Source organism: Aegilops tauschii, chromosome 7 (genome assembly GCF_002575655.3).
Source record: "Aegilops tauschii subsp. strangulata cultivar AL8/78 chromosome 7, Aet v6.0, whole genome shotgun sequence".
NCBI classification, from domain to species: domain Eukaryota; kingdom Viridiplantae; phylum Streptophyta; class Magnoliopsida; order Poales; family Poaceae; genus Aegilops; species Aegilops tauschii.
This window is the reverse complement of record NC_053041.3, coordinates 539,012,128-539,017,756: the sequence shown is the minus strand read 5'-3', so window position 1 is coordinate 539,017,756 and position 5,629 is coordinate 539,012,128.

Genomic DNA, 5,629 nt, shown 5'->3' with positions numbered 1-5,629 from the left:
GAACTGTGGTTTAGCAAGAAACCTAAGCTGTCGTTTCTTAAAGTTTGGGGTTGCGATGCTTATGTGAAAAAGTTTCAGCCTGATAAGCTCAAACCCAAACCGGAGAAGTGCGTCTTCATAGGATACCGAAAAGAAACTATTGGGTACACCTTCTATCACAGATCCGAAGGCAAGGTCTTCGTTGCTAAGTATGGATCCTTTCTAGAGAAGAAGTTTCTCAAGAAAGAAGTGAGTGGGAGGAAAGTAGAACTTGATGAGATAATTGTACCTTCTCTCGAATTGGAAAGTAACTCATCACTGAAATCAGTTCCAGTGATGCCTACACCAATTAGTGAGGAAGTTAATGATGATGATCATGGAACTTCAGATCAAGTTACTACCGAACCTCGTAGGTCAACCAGAGTGCGATCCCCACCAGAGTGGTATGGTAATCCTGTTCTGGAAGTCATGTTAATAGACCTGGATGAACCTACGAACTATGAGGAAGCGATGATGAGCCCAGATTCCGCGAAATGGCTTGAGGCCATGAAATCTGAGATGGGATCCATGTATGAGAAAAAAGTATGGACTTTGGTGGACTTGCCCGATGATCGGCAAGCCATTGAGAATAAATGGATCTTCAAGAGGAAGACGAACGTTGATGGTAGTGTTACTATCTTCAAAGCTCGAATTGTCGCAAAAGGTTTACGACAAGTTCAAGGTATTGACTACGATAAGATCTTCTCACTCGTAGCGATGCTTAAGTCTGTCCGAATCATGTTAGGAATTGCCAGATTTTATGAAATCTGGCAAATGGATGTCAAAACTACATTCCTTAATGGATTTCCTAAAGAAGAGTTGTATATGATGCAACAAGAAGGTTTTGTCAATCCTAAAGGTGCTAACAAGGTGTGCAAGCTCCAGCGATCCATCTATGGACTGGTGCAAGCATCTCGGAGTTGGAATATACGCTTTGATGAGTTGATCAAAGCATATAGTTTTATACATACTTGTGGTGAAGCCTGTATTTACAAGAAAGTGAGTGGGAGCACTACAACCTTTTTGATAAGTTTATGTGAAAAACATATTGTTGATCGGAAATGATGTAGAATTTTCTGGAAAGCATAAAGGAGTGTTTGAAAGGATTTTTTCAAAGAAAAACTCGGTGAAGCTGCTTACATATTGAGCATCAAGATCTATAGAGATAGATCAAAATGCTTGATAAGTTTTTTCAATGAGTACATACCTTAGCAAGATTTTGAAGTAGTGCAAAATGGAACAGTCAAAGAAGGAGTTCTTGACTGTGTTGCAAGGTGTGAAATTGAGTAAAAACTCAAAACCCGACCACGACAGAAAAATAGAAAGAGAATGAAAAGTCATTCCCTATGCCTCAGTCATAGGTTCTATAAAGTATGCTATGCTGTGTACAAGACCTATTGTGCACCTCACCATGAGTTTGGCAAGAGGGTACAATAGTGATCCAGAAGTGGATCACTGGACATCGGTCAAAATTATCCTTAGTGGAATAAGGATATGTTTCTCGGTTATGGAGGTGACAAAAAGTATGTCATAAAGAGTTACATCGATGCAAGTTTTGACACCGATCTGGATGACTCTAAGTCTCAATCTGGATACATATTGAAAGTGGGAGCACTTAACTAGAGTAGCTCCGTGCAGAGCATTGTAGACATAGAAATTTGCAAAATACATTTGGATCTGAATGTGGTGGACCCGTTGACTAAACTTCTCTCCACAAGCAAAACATGATCACACCTTAGTACTCTTTGGGTGTCAATCACATGGCGATGTGAACTAGATTATTGACTCTAGTAAACCCTTTGAGTGTTGGTCACATGGCGATGGGAACTATGGGTGTTAATCACATGGTGATGTGAGCTATTGGTGTTAAATCACATGGCGATGTGAACTAGATTATTGACTCTAGTGCAAGTGGGAGATTGAAGGAAATATGCCCTAGAGGCAATAATAAAGTTGTTATTTTATTTCCTTATATCATGATAAATATTTATTATTCATGCTAGAATTTTATTAACCGGAAACTTGATACATGTGTGAATACATAGACAAATAGAGTGTCCCTAGTATGCCTCTACTTGACTAGCTCGTTCATCAAAGATGGTTAAGTTTCCTAGCCATAGACATGTGTTGTCATTTGATGAACGGGATCACATCATTAGAGAATGATGTGATGGACAAGACCCATCCGTTAGCTTAGCATAATGATTGTTTAGTTTTATTGCTATTGCTTTCTTCATGACTTATACATGTTCCTCTGATTATGAGATTATGCAACTACCGAATACCGGAGGAACACTTTGTGTGCTATCAAACGTCACAACGTAAAAGGGTGATTATAAAGATGCTCTACAGGTGTCTCCGAAGGTATTTGTTGGGTTGGCATAGATCAAGATTAGGATTTGTCACTCTGTGTTTCGGAGAGGTATCTCTGGGCCCTCTCGGTAATGCACATCACTATAAGCCTTGCAAGCAATGTGACTAATGAGTTAGTTACGGGATGATGCATTACGGAACGAGTAAAGAGACTTGCCGGTAACGAGATTGAACTAGGTATGATGATACCGACGATAGAATCTCGGGCAAGTAACATACCGATGACAAAGGGAACAACGTATGTTGTTAGGCAGTTTGACCGATAAAGATCTTCGTAGAATATGTAGGAACTAATATGAGCATCCAGGTTCCGCTATTGGTTATTGACCAGAGATGTGTCTCGGTCATGTCTACATAGTTCTCGAACCCGTAGGGTCCGCACGCTTAACGTTCGACGACGATTTGTATTATGAGTTATGTGATTTGATGAACTGAAGTTTGTTCGGAGTACCGGATGAGAACACGGACATGACGAGGAGTCTCGAAATGGTCGAGACATAAAGATTGATATATTGGAAGACTATATTCGGACATCGGAATGGTTCCGGAGAAGTTCGGGTATTTTCCGGAGTACCGGGAGGTTACCTGAACCCCCCCCCCCCCCCGGGAGAAGTTATGGGCCTTATGGGCCATAAGAGGGAAGCACACCAGCCCACAAGGGGCTGGTGCGCCCCCCTTGGGCAGGAGGCCGATTAGGACTAGGAGAAGGGGGTCGGGCCCCCTTTCCTTCTCCTTCTCCCTTCCCCCTTTCCTACTTCGTGTGGGAGGTGGAATCCTACCAGGACTAGGGAGTTCCTAGTAGGACTCCACACCTTGGCGCGCCCCCCTAGGGCCGGCTGCCTCTCCCTCTTCCTCCTTTATATATGGGGGTAGGGGGCACCCTAGAACACACAAGTTGATCTTTTAGCCGTGTGCGGTGCCCCCATCCACAGTTACACACCTCGATCATATCGCCGTAGTGCTTAAGCGAAGCCCTGCGCCGGTAACATCATCATCACCTTCGCCACGCTGTCGTGCTGACGGAACTCTTCCTCGGCCTCAACTGGATCAAGAGTACGAGGGACGTCATCAAGCTGAACGTGTGCTGAACACGGAGGTGCCGTACGTTTGGTGCTTGGATCGGTTGGATTGCGAAGACGTTCGACTACATCAACCGCGTTACTAAACGCTTCCGCTTTCGGTCTACGAGGGTACGTGGACACATTCTCCCCTCTCGTTTCTATGCTTCTCCTAGATAGATCTTGCGTGATCGTAGGAATTTTTTTGAAATTACTGCGTTCCCCAACAAGAAAGACTCGCTCCCAGCAAAGTATCGGTTGAATGGCGATTGGAACTATGCTTCCAGCAAAGTATCGGTTGAAAGACTCGCTCCCAGCAAAGTATCGGTTGAACCGCGTTACTAATTCGTTGTGATACTATTACTTCTATTTTTCCGCAAGTTACCTGCAAGTTATCGATTGAATGGCGATTGGAACTATGCTTCCAGCTGTATCACTTGCCATGATGAGCTACACCACTGATTCATTTTTTCACTTGCGTTGACCAGGGTATGTCTCCATAATCAAGCAATATTCATGTCTGGTTTATGAGATCTTCTAAATTTTGCTTTTGCACTACAAGTTTGGTTTGTAGTTATAACAAATTTGGTCCTATAGATATGAACTAATAATATTGTATGTTATAAATAAACCAATAAATACAGTTATATTTTGCTCCAAAAGTGGGTTAGCCTATTTGCAATGGTACCAATAGACCACAATGTTAAGAGCATATTTGGTCCTTGGATTTGTCTATCGTAATCATATTTGCGATGCGCCTGTTGTGGTAGTCTTATTGCCATGATTTTGCCTAGCATTGTCATCTTTTAATATGCTGGATATTGTTGCATGATATATGGCTCATAACGCTTGCTGATTTCTTAACTTAATGTCTATGGAATAACTCACATATTTCCTTGGTTCTGTTTATGTTGTTAGTTCCAAAAGATATTCACTTCTTTGCGACTTTTATCTCTGTAACATGTCTACTCTTTGTTTAGATATATTTTTTATTCCAGTTGCATTACTGTGAGCGAGCAGGCTTCTTATGGCGAATGGTAATGATTGCTTGAGCTTTAATTTTGATCTCCTTTCTATTATTAATACAACTTCATTCTTCCTAGAGCACTGGCAGCAACCACATCATGAAAGGGTCGAGGGAAGATGATCCAATATGCATCAGTGACAGCGAAGGTAAAATTCCAATATACTACTACAACACCTTCGTATCACCTGCCAACTCACAAAGTCACGAGTGCATTGTCTACACAAAACATATTCTATGTTGTGTATCTCACAGGCTACTTATGCCAGGTTCATATGAATTGCCACCTCGGAAGTTGATCGGCAAGGCAGTTGGATGGGGTTACTTATTACTATGCCTAATAGCTATGACTTCGTAGTTGTACCATCTCTATTGCCACTGTGTCTGGCTTTTGCTTTCTTATTATGTTTCTGCTCTTCTGAAAAAACTACAATACTAACTGATGGCGTCTTTAGTCCAAGTGATGTACCCAGAATGGCTGGGGAGTCGTGCCCATAATTCTGAACAAACTGAAATGCAATTTTAAAAAAATCTTTTTGGCATAGTTAAGCATTAGGTGTGTTAAAAGGATGTAGATTCATCTCTCTTAATTCATATGTGAGCAATCTTCCCCAAGCGAATATAGTGATTTCCTTCAAGACCGATAACGATGTTATCAAGTTTTCTGTATAGTTGATTTTAGTTTATGCAAAATATGATCAAAGTGACTGAAGATATACAAATTTTCTGTGAGTTGTCTGCTTTAGTTCCATGCTTTATTATCAATAGCTAACGCAAAATTAAATGCTCAGAGTTGGACTAAATTAGTTGTCTATAAAATCCAAATAGTCATAATAGCTTATTTGAATAATTTTCTCCCTTCTTTATCTGTATAAATAAATTCTCATACAATGTGGTTTTGGACTTTTGGTTTGCAACTACCAGTTTTAGTGCCGATGTGTTGGGCATTAGACTGCATGTTTTGCAATTCTTAGCGCAGATGTACTATTGTATTTGACATGATGCCTCTAAATAGGTTTCGTAAGCTAAATGCTCATAATAAAGATAAGGTGTGACCCATGGTTTTAAGAATACTTTTGTATTTCTTCCTTTTTCCGAGAAACAACTGACTAAGTTTTGTTCTCTAATGGCTTTGATGCAGAGCTCAGGTTCGAGG